At 43.4% G+C, this 12234-nt stretch overlaps 1 protein-coding gene across 1 annotated transcript in view; it reads right to left on the reverse strand.

Moving 5' to 3' along the window:
* PREX1 (phosphatidylinositol-3,4,5-trisphosphate dependent Rac exchange factor 1) overlaps positions 1–12234 on the reverse strand; it is a 175244-nt gene that overhangs the window by 137592 nt on the left and 25418 nt on the right. The gene's annotated exons all lie outside the window — the stretch shown is intronic.

Below are 12234 nucleotides of genomic sequence, written 5' to 3' on the forward strand. Positions count from 1 at the left end.
TACATTGGAATACATCCCCCAAAGAACTGGACTGTTTAGAAAGAAATGGTGGGATCTCCACATGCGATCTACTCATGGTACCAAGGAGATGCTGCTCACAGTAAACTCTGCAGATTAAGTCCTCTCCTTCTTTCAGATCTCAAGAAAAATGTTGACACGGTTGCCATTATCAACAGTGTCCTCACAGTTAGTGCAGCGCTTAAATGTGTGACACAACTCATATCCTCAGATCTTGTCTTTCATGCTCTCTGCAGACTCAGAAGTACATCTATGCTGCATTTAGCAACATATGAGCAGCCATACCCATGCAAACTGAACTAACGAGTGCAATCATCAGCAGGCCAGTCACAACAGCTTATAAACTATTTTGCTGCTATTCAATGAAGTTGATCATACTGGAGGCAGACTCTTGTAGATATCTCTATGTGCTGTGCTGTTTTCTCTTCAGTCACACAGAAGACAAGTTGTGGCTTATTTTTAAACAAAACAGAAGCAGATGCTGTCTAGGACAGGACAGAATGGTGAGGGCTGTGGTGAGATCCAGGCTCTCGCAGCCAGTAGAGATTCATATGGCTACATCCAACACTACGTTACTTCTCAAAAGGGCCCCGGGGTCTGTCTGACTGAGCAAAACTTCTTACTTTGCTTGTCCCTTCTGTTCAGATGGCTCTTCTGGCTTACAAGTCAAGGATCCACGCATTTCTCTTGATCTACTTTAGGTTCCTTAATGCACCAATTTAAACATACATATATTGAACATCTTTTTATGTTTCTGTCATTTGTAGCTGTTAACTAAATTTTGTTTTATAGAATTGGCTTTTGAATAACACACCCATTGTTTTTAGCAAAGAACTGGCCTCAGAATCTGTTGGTAAATATGACACCAAATCTTCCTTTGAGGAAGATAGACATGCTTATGTCAATTTATCGTTTTGCTTTGTTCATGTTGTGCCTGTACAAAAGCTCCCATTCAGGTGGCTCCCTGTCATGAGCATTCTCTCTGCTTTACTAAAATCCATCTCAACTTATGGGAAATCACTTCCAGAGGAAATTGGAGAGGCCCAAAGACCCACAAAATGGATTCATCCTCATCCTATTACGTGCATAACCACACATTTGCAAGGGCTGCACATAGAGAACTGCTCAACCTGACTTCATGCTCCTAAGAACATAAGACTTCCCTTTTCTTTAGTCAGGAGAAAAAAAAAATCAAGGTTATCTAGAAAAAGGTAAGATGATGCCATGAACTGCCTCAGTAAGAATTAGAATTCCATGAACACCATGGTTAAAATAATTTCAAGATTTTCCTGTAAAACTGATGGCCTTCATACCTGAAAAAGTCTCAATGACTGCCATGTTCTGGTAGCCAAGACAAGAAGCTTTGTACCAGCACAATCAGCTGATCACCTTGGCATTATCCAAGTACACCAAACCTTCAGTGATATTTTGTAGCATCATTTGTCCAACATTTTACTTTGATCTCCCTACTCCTTTCGGAACAGGGACTCTTTTGTAATTTGGTTATTTAGCATCTCAGCAGCAAGGCAGTTGTAATTCTCACCTGAGGCAAGACACATGTGAATAGAAGACACAAGCTGATACATCCTGCTGCTGTGTAGCTGTTAATCAGTTACAATACAGGGAAGAGAAGACTGGGTACTTCAGGGGCTTGGAGCTGGTAAAGAATATTTAAAATATATTAATCTAAATACTTTTATATGATTATATAAAAATTTGGTCATTGGGTTGAATTTAGCTCACTAAGTAATGCCCTAATATTTTTCTCATTTGGCAACTGTGTGAAAAAAGTCCTGTAGGTCACAAATTAATTCTTCCAAAACCACCACTGCTGTAGCCACTCATCTGCAATCTTGTTGGTGGTCTAAGCAGAGAGAAATTTAACTTTCCTTTCAAATACAGATTAGGTGTACTGCACTGAGGGTTAAAGCATGCTGCTACTGCCTGTGCTTGCCCTGCAGCAACGGAGGGCCTCAGTCTCAAGAACTGTCAAACCCATAAGCCTCACCAAAACTGCATGGAAGTGAAACTAATAAGACACCAACAACAATGTCTGATTGGGGTTATATTTTCAGACACATCTAAAACATTATTACGGAAGGAAGTGAGGGAGAGCTGCTATCTACCTGACTTATTAAGTCCTGTACAATTCCTAATGGCATCACAGCTGATGTTGTGTTTGCTTTCCAGCCTTATGCAAGCAGCCATGTGAAGCTCAAGCTTCATGATGCTGTAGAGGTTAACTTCTCGGCTTGGCTAGAATTACAGTATTTTGTGGAATTTAACACTTCAGGAGAAGATGACACTCTAGTGATGCCCGTAAAAACCAAGCCAGATGTTCAGCCTGTAATGCATCACAGCCCTAAACGCATTAGCGGGGAACAGTGAGTCTAAAGGCCTCCCAAAATGAGTACCATCCATGCACTCACTCCAACACGCCTCAACTTTCTTCACTGCAGCCACAACCATTTCTCTGAACCAAGCAAGACAGGGAGTATTTCAACTCTCACATAATATTCAGAAAATCACTAGGCCCGATTCTTCTCTGTGTCACGCAGGGGAGTTACCCAGGGGAAAAAAAGCATGGCCTATCCTGCCCACTGGGTGTGCATCTGCTAGCACAGACACAAACAAATGGCACCCATGCCAGCTTTTCTTTTGCCCAAGTACAGAATGGAATAACAACCTGGATTCGCCCCAAGAGAGAAAAGATCAAACCTCTCTGGGCAAAACATTCTGAGCTCACTTCTGCTCTTGACTTCCCTGAAGATCATTTCTACCCAGTCAGTATAACTAGTCTGGACTCTTCTGTAACACACCAGAGGAACTGATCTGGGCTCTTTAAAGTTTAGCTTCTTTTGCATAAGGATACAGCACTGCTTGAGTGTGACTCCTTTCAAAGATGCCCAAGCCATGCACTCAGTCGTATGCCCCAGAAGTTAGCACTGTGCTGCTCCTGGCACTCTCATAAGAGGAGATTACAGATACCTATGATCTACAGCCCACTGATCAATGTCACCTAAATCTTCCTCTTTTCCTCCTCCCTTAATCTGCTGAGTTACTTTACTCTGCGCTCCATTTCCTCCAGTATAACACATTAACCAGTACTGTTGGGGTTAAACACAGAAGTACATGTTATGGAAGTCTCTCCTTTCCCTATTCTTTCCACCCATGGAACGGCTTCAGAACCACACCTCTAATTTAGGGTTAGCTTCTCAGGATACTCCAGTATCACAACTCTTCTATTTATACCACAGTCTATGATGTGGCATTGAATATACGCATGTAGGTCTAAAGCGCTGGCGCTCCGAGACCGGTTCCACCCAGTCATCTGCTTCAGCAATTAGGCACTGTGAGATCTACAGGAGAAGGAAAAGGACGCAAAGGTACCGAGCTGTCTGATGGGCAGTCCTTGTGCCCCCCCAACACTCACCCCAGCCTACTCCACCCCCTGCTGAAGAGATGTAGAACCCTCAGTAGCGAATCCGCAACGCCGGTGAAGTGACGAGTATCTACAAGGACATTTGGATCTATCAGCAGAGGTGACAGAGACAGCTAGACTGCTAGACACTGCCGAGACACCAATTCAGAGATAGCGTGTCCCTGCATGCAGAGTCTGGCCAAGCTGTGAGTAACTTCAAACACAGAGCTCCATGGGGGAGATGGTAGCACTTACCTGATAGGTGTTGGGGGCCTGGATTTCAGGCCTGTTTTCATTTGAATTGAGTTACTAGCTGCAAGAAATCACATAGAAAGACTACCCCAAGCAGAGGTGCAATACAAAGCAGTTCTTGAGAAATCATTTTTAACCCTTCAGGGTGAGAGGACTTACATTTACCTCAGCAAGTTGTGACACAAAACAGGAGAGAAGGGTGCAGGAAACCAATTCCAAAACTGCTGTGGCAACAGAAAACCTTCAGCTGGCCAGTACCTGGGGCAGCAGCTCCTGAGGGGATTGCCTGGAAAAGCCTTGCGCTTTTTGAAAGAAAATTAACTCTATGCCAGCCGAAACCAGGACAGATGCTCTAAGCCAGACTATTCAACGTGATGGATAGGTAGGCTATCTTCCTTCTGTGCTTGGAAGCATAGGATATCCTTTTCAAAGCCAAATGGAGTAGCATGCAAGAATCCATCACTTCCTAGGAAATACTGGCTATGACAATGATACAGGTTAGCTCTGTTTGCATATGCCAATGTTACCGTTACAGTACATATTTAGCACCTACACTGTCTTGGATGCAGAACAAGGCTGCAGGTACGAAAACAGCCTCTGGCCCAAGCGACCACAGGAGCAAGCAGTACACCTGGCAATGCCAGTGCAAGGTCAGAGCCAGCCTGTTACACAAAATATCCCCCTCAGTACTAAGGCTGTTAGATGGGATCTTCAGGTCACTGACTGGACTCAGATGCCATATTCCTCTCATAGAAGAGGCCAATTATGAAAAGACATTTAATTCAGTAGTTGACAAAGCTTCTTCAGGAAGACCAAAATGATCTTCTCTTTTCCACCAGAATAGTTGCTGGTGAGACTGTGGTACCTCACCAAAAATAAAATATATATATATATATATGTATTAGTAAAGACAATACATAAAAAAATACTGAAACAACAACACAGAGATGTTGTGCAACCTGTGATGTTTTTAGACCAGGAAGTTACGTACCTATTGCGTTCAGACTCCTATAGCTGCCCTTAGAATCAGTGCCAAAACTTCCTGCTGATCTCAGGCTGTAATCGGGGTTAATTCTTTAATTTTCCCTTTCTTCTCTAGACTTAGATACTTCTTTAGACTTTAGACAGATAAATCCTGTGAGCAGCAGTGATTCAGTTTCAAACTCTGGGGTTTTGCTAAGTATTTTTATTATTATCTTTGCAGACACAGCTTTAAACCTTGTAAATACTGCATTAAACAACTACAAAAGGTCTTTAAGATGTAAGGAATATATGAGGATTTAAAAACTCCTCTGCATTATTCCTGAGCTCACTTTGATTTGGTGTCCGTAACAAGTAACTTATGAGAAGGAAATGCAATCATTTGGAGCAGCTCCTCTCTGTAGTGGTCTCATCTGGGAGAACTTACTATCAGCCAGAACCATCTCCTGGAGATTTGCCCTCATTTTCTTCCTGTGAACTTGCATAAAACTGTCTCCACTCGACTGCCTTTGAATAATGTACAACAACAGATGAGCAACAGTGAGTGCTAAGGGAGCTCCAGCCAACAGCAGCTAAGTGAGCCCGTTGCTGCGCTTCAGCTTTCAAAAGCATTATGGGGGTATCAGGACAACACAGATTTAGTCAAGAAAGATTCAGATCCTTAAAAAATACATGTGCCGCAGGAACAAAGAACACCCGAACAAAGAACACGCAGGACTGAAACGAAATTACCAAATCATATTCTGCTCACAGTTTTCCCAGCTAAAATGCAGGTGACTCCAGAACCTGTACCAGACATTACAAGGTGAGAAGTTTGTCTTCTTGGCCCTTTATATTCCACTCTACTGCTCCCAGTTACTTCATCCCTAGAGAAAACTCTGCTTGGCGACAGATTTCATAAGATTTAATTTTTTTTTTTTTGAGAGAGAGAATTCAAGTGTTGATAAAAAAAGCTGGATTCACACTTTAGAAAGTTAAATCCATCAAAAGGGGAACACAAGATTCATTCCACTTACACTTGAGATCTCACAACTGCCCAGCCAATATGCAACAGCCCTGCATTCTTCAGGCAGAGAGGATGATGGATGTATCTGTTCTCACAATAGCCTGAACTTTTTGTACAAATGCCAGCAGGACTACTAGTCAGGACTGTTTTGAGGAATCACTGAAGGGGATCACCTTTCTAGGGAGAACTGGGTTAAGCTGTTTCAACTGGAAGATTTTATTCACACATCCCATGTCGGTGAGCCTTGTCAGGTCTACATATGCAAAAAGATGCAAACTCCCAGGAGAAAATGAGGGAGTCGCAACAGCCACAAAACACAAAGAGCGCAGGAAAGACAAAATGCGCACCACAGCATGATACTATTAAGCTCCACTGAATCTGCACTTGAGCTATACAGAAAGTCCATCACATAACTTATTCCACCTCAGATACGCCGAGTTAGGATGCAGGTGTGTCCCTTACTCAGTGCTCCATGAACAGACAGCATTTCCTCTTTTAACACCACCTGTCCTGGATACAGGATACTCAGCCACGCTAACTTGCAGTGCTGGATCTCTCTCCTTGTATACTATGACTGTGCTTTGGCCTCTGACAGAAATAGTTCCTTCCTGAAAAGCGTGGGCCAGAATCATCTGTCTGCACTGAATCCAACAGAGAATTCAGCCAGTTTACAGAGAGGACAATCTACCTCCGTTGCATCACTTCACCCAACCCAACCCTGAGACCTTGCCCGAGCCTCCTCCAAAATGTTGCCTGATACTAATCAGCTTTCCTTGCCTTCTTTTCTTACTTCCCCATTTAAACATGCACATGTGTATATGTTTTTAAAATGCCGGTGTTGTTACCAGGGGCATTTTGGCTGCTGCATCTGTTTGTATTCTACGCTACATTATCAGAGTCCTGTTAATACACAATGCAAGTTGTTACTGTGATAACTCTTTCTTTACACTGGGCTCTTACCAGCTTTATGGACTACAAAGAATTATCACCCAAACCAAGAAAATAATTCCTGTCTCCTTATTTTGGAATCCCAGTGAAACATGAGTAAGAGTGGAAAGGGGCATCTGTTTACATGGGGGCAAAAGAGTATGAGAGTTCAGCTGAAGGTAGGGACAGCTGGAGTTTGTCTGATGTATAACTCCTTTACAGTGCTACCATATGGCTCTTGGTCTGGGACTGCAACAAAAGATGTCTTTGACACATGTCAATTCCAGCTGCTAATGCGTAATCAATCTTGCTAGGAACAAAAATGTTTATTTCCTCTACCAGCCTTTAATTCCCACCTGAATCTAAAGTCTTGTCCTTTTTCCCCGTTGTTCATCCTGCCCTCCCATGAATCCGCTGTCCATTTCCACCGGTCTCCTTCTGCTCAAGCAAAGAGTCACAGGTTACATGCTGGCCAATTGGTCACAGTAACAAAACTAAAGCTAGCCACTGGAATTGGGTGTTTCAAGAAACAGTCAAATGGCTGCCTGCCACGAGGCAATAATCCTTTCCAGGGATTTAGTTTAGGCAGCAAAGACAACTCACGCAGCAGCCTGAAAGGCTTCATGAGAGAAAACGTTCATGCCGGCAAAGCACAATGCAGCCCCAGTAGTTTGTGACTAAATCATGGAGATGACAGCACAGAGCCATTTTCTTCAACATTGTTTATTCTGTATTTTTTCCATATGCTTCAAAAAGAGAGGAACAAAATAAAAATTATAAACAGACACTTCTTCCCTTAGACAGCAATCTTTGCACAGGGGCCAAATCACCAAATTAGCCAGGAGTACTGAGGGCTGGAAATGATGGGAGAGATGAACTACTCTGAGTAAAATTCCCAGCAATGCTTTCCCTAACCACAAACAAAAGTTTGGGAGACACAAGCAGTCTCAATTTGGGGAGCTGCTTTATTTCACATTCCATCCAAGTCTGACAGTGTTGATTGCAAGCAGTAGGCATATATCGATAGCGACTATTTAAGACACATCCTCTTCTGTGATTACCAACGCAGCTCTTCTGCGGACCTGAAATGTTCCATAAAACTTTTAGGGGGCTCCTCCAATCCAAAGAAAATGTCGTAACATGCTTAAGACTGCATGTCATTCCCAGACTTCCAATCATTTCATGGTTTCCAATCAAAGCAGTTGCTTATATTGATACAAGAGGTGAAATTTGCAATTGGTTTTCCCCGGCACGCCTGGGTGCACCTTGCTGGTGTGAGCAAGCATGTTATGTGGACAGCGAGGTGCGTTCTGCACAGAAGCAGAAACTCACACAAAGCCGGTCCCCACCAAACATCTGCAATTACTAGGAATCTATATTTGACAGCGGGTAGCACAGTATGTTACCCAGTGCCAGTATACTTGACTGTGAGAAGTTAGAAATGCAACCGAGTGAACAGCTACATTTGCATTGTAGAGACAATTTGCAGACAACTGGTATCAGGCAGCCAAATGTCTCCTTTACAACAATGCCTAATCCACACAGCACCGTAGTAACAAAAAGAACTACTAGCTTTGCATCAGCTTTCTGGATCTCTTCCCTGTGAAATGATAGCAGGAAAAACTGCTTGTTGTCCCTTCCACAGCAGCACCAACACAGGTTAGCCTCTCGAATCCAACCCTGTACATGTGAAAGAAATAAAATAGCCTTCTGAACAATTCCAAACAATCAAACAGACACAACCTTGGGAAGAGAACCAAGTTAAAAGGGACTGGCAGAATGTTATGACAGTACCAGCCAGAGAGGCTATCAAAACAACCACCCCATCCAAGGGCTTCCCTCAGCCTCATTTTATATGCCGAGGCAAATTGGTGTTGGAGTTGCAATGCTAGAGAGGAGTCAAAATGACCTACTTTCACTCTCTACAAGCTGGGACACATGCTAGTCTCTATTAATAATATACACACTTCAGTTTAATTCATGTGCTATAATCTGAAGAGTGCTTTAGTCCTTAGAGTAATAAAAAACCCCAGAAACCTAGTTTACAGAAACATCTTTAATACATAAGCATTTCAGATGCTTGCCACAGATTCACGAGGTAAGGTTTGATCCCAAAGAATGCGTTCGCTTTCTGTTGAGTCCGCACTGAAATTAAATGTCCTTTACTTCAGTGAGTTTGGCAGGTTACGGCGTGAGAGCCCCCATTCTGCTCTCACAGGTTATGAATTTTGTAGATCAGATGTTGTTAAAGTCAGCAAAGCATCCTTTGTGTTCTACTAAGGTCTTCATAACTATTAAGAAAACCTTTCCCCCTTCCAATACTCCAAAGGTATATGACAGGGGAATAAACGCGATAGCTTTATCCTATCCTGTCAAATCACCGTCTGCTCCTGGTTCCCAGGAACCTCACACACACACAGCATCTTCCAGCCTGAAGAATTCCAAAATGCTTTCAAAGCTTTAGCTGATGTTTCAACTTTATAGTTGAGTTTACCTTCCGGCCAGAAGCAAGAGGTAAAAATGGACTCAGAGGAGTAAGTGGGGATTACTTCTCACCAGCCAGCAGAGGCTACTAGGAACACACACTTAGGTGCAAGCTGTCATTACGAGAGTAGGTAAGCTCTTACCCCGTACCCAAAAGAAACAAAAACACCTCAGAGCCTTCTGGCCAGCCCACAAAGTAACAGTCCCGACTCCTTTTGGGTGTCGCCATACTGTAAAATAATCCAGGAAAAACTGCTCAGGCACACGTAATTTTCCAACACAAAATAGGAACCAGTTGAGGTTATCTAGGCAAAAGATCAAGAAAAATTCAAGCAGCAAACAATGTACTTCCAAGTCAAACAATAATCAAGGTTCACAGAGCCTCTCTGCAAAGCTCTCCGAGAGCCTGGCCTGGGGAAGAAGCCCTTTGCTTAGTCGGAAGAGGCCTGTCAGCTCAGCACCACCAAACCGAATAGAACCCCTCTTTGTGGCAGCAGCCGGGGAGGACAAAGGGCCTCTGCCACTCCAGCGCTCCTGAATGGCGGAGGCCTCCGGCACCTCCAGCACGCCTCCCACCAGCACAGAATCCCAGGAAACTGAGTGCTTATTCATGGCTTGGGCTCTGTCCATTTTCCGAGTTTTCCCCTGCATCCTCCAATGCCGAGTATTTAACAATATCTTCTTTCAGCTTGCCTCTTGTCTGCCACTTCCGCATTTAATTGCAAGTTCATGGGTATTAAGTGGCCTGCACAGCTGAACTAAGTCATCTCGATCTGAAGGCTCCCTTTCGTCATAAAAGGGGAAACAGTTCTTTCTCTGTCTTTCTGGCTGGCTGGCTGTCTCCATTTCCCTTTCCTTGGCCACTTCTCCCCTTTGCCCTCCCTCCTCTCCAATTCTTCTCTTTCCTGTTCCCTTTCCCATCTTACATTTCTTTCCCCGTCTCCCTATAAATCAAATTCACGCTTCTCAGAGACGTTGATGCGTGCAGGGAAGGGAAGGCAAAGCTCTCAAACGCTGGCACCTGTTCTTAAAATGGCTCCCAGGCTTCCGCAGGAATTTCTAGCCTGCGTCAGAACACGACACAGCCACCCCCTGCCCCTGCCCTCCCTCGCGCTGAACGCGTGGGCAGATGGCGTTGCCTTAACGTGCCTGAGCAGCAGCTCGCTGAGAACTCGACCTTCGCAACAGCGGGGTATCCTTTGTGTCGTACAGCAAGTTTCAGAAGAAAATAAGTAAACCAAAGGTGTAACTTCCGCAACAGGTAACTACGGAGAGGCAGCGGCAAGGATAAAGAACGCACTCCGATTTCCCCATTGCAACATGAAGTCTGACTGCAGTGATGGCGCTTTCTGCTCTTAGTAGGCAAAACTAGTTTGTTAATGCTGTCTGTAGTCTGTCTAAAAAAAAAAGAGGAAATTAACATGGCAACAGGTGTCACCTTGAAAGGACCTAGAGTCCACGCTGGATGCTTTTTTGACAGTTGCAATGTCAAAAAAAGGGGAAAATCTGGTGCCAAAACCAAGAGCCATGGTAAAACAACTATTGCCCAGGGAAACCCAAGGCACAAACCCCCAGAGTCAATTAGTTAGTTGTGCTGTATGGTAACCAAAATTTCACCTCTTGCTTCATCTCCCCTCTTTCCAAGCTCTCCAGACACCTACAATGCCATGATTTTATGCAAAAATGTAAACCCTTACTAAAGAATCCACCCAAAAACACCGTAAAAGGCAAATTCATGGTGTACAGACATACATTTACCCTTGTACCACTCTTTTCCACTGTCATTCTGCTCACGATGATCCTTGCTCACTGCATCTCTGGCTCACAAAACTCACAACGCTAATCTTAAAACTTACCGTTCTGCAGGACTTCCAAAGATATCAAAGTATATTACAGATAATAATTAAGTAGGCTTCCTAACCACTCTGTGTAATAGTTATTATCACGTTTTACAGAAGCAGGCACAGAAGAGTAAGCTTCCTAGCCTAATCCATCTACTGAACCACTGTGAGGGCAGGAAGAGAATCTGACCACGAAAACTCATAGTCTGCTAAGTCTATAGCCTGCTAAGTCTGCAGTGGCAAAACTGCTTTTAACCTCTGTGCGATCAGGATGCGCAGCCCTCCCACCCCAGCTCCCAGCATCTGAAACTGAGCTCCTGCCTCCGCCGTTGGCAAGAGGGCGTTCAGCTGCAGTGTCGGCCCCTAGAAAGGGCTCCTAGATCACCTCCTGCCAGTGTTAGAGACAATCACCCGAAAATTTGGGATTAAATACTCTCCCCACTGAAAACACTGCATTTATTGAAGCTTAAAAATTCATCAGGGAAATGCTGTCTTCTACTCACAATATTCTTTCGACACAAAAATGTAAAAAACCAAAGCTTTGAACCAGAAGTCCGAAATTAAACTAATTGTGTTGTAGGAAATTCCTGGGGTTTGGTTGAAAATTTTCATATACAGAAAGGAATGTTATGATCTGCAGAAAAAAAATTTAAAAAAAAAAATCAGAAAACATCTTAGTTTTCAGCCAAGCTATAGACACGATGATAGGATGTTTCATTTCAAATACCTTACTTGGAAGGAGCAATTGAAGAATCTACTTTATGTGCATATGGATGAGTATTTGCCCAAAAGAAAATCTAAAGGGGGGAGAGGGGGAGGGAAGGGAAGCAGAGAAAATTCATTCATTGTTTCTTTCAGGACCTTCAAAAGTTCCCAAAAATATTAATGAAATCAAGACAACTTACTCTTTCAAATCAGCTAAAACAGGGCAAACCAGGCACCTCTCTCTGACCCCCTTCTTTCTTTCACATCCTCAAGACCCTGACGACCCAGCCCTTGCCCCAGCAGCTTGGTAAGAAAAGACACGGCATGTGGAAACTAGCTGTGACTTCCCTGGCAATAACAACACGAATAATAAAAGCTGTAAGCAAATCTGATTTGAGGACCTAACAAAAAAAAAAAAAAAAAATTTATTGTTATATTTTATTCCAGTTAGTTAAAAAGCAGTGCAGAAGGGAGGAGGCCTTCTCAGCAAGGGTTAGTACAATACTGAGTGCTCTGCTGTGAGAAAACATAGTTGTCTATATTTTTAATGTGGTTGTTTAGGCCAATATTGACATGAAATTAGAAAACTCCCCCCAATT

Source organism: Pelecanus crispus, chromosome 14 (genome assembly GCF_030463565.1).
Source record: "Pelecanus crispus isolate bPelCri1 chromosome 14, bPelCri1.pri, whole genome shotgun sequence".
In the NCBI taxonomy this organism is placed as follows: domain Eukaryota; kingdom Metazoa; phylum Chordata; class Aves; order Pelecaniformes; family Pelecanidae; genus Pelecanus; species Pelecanus crispus.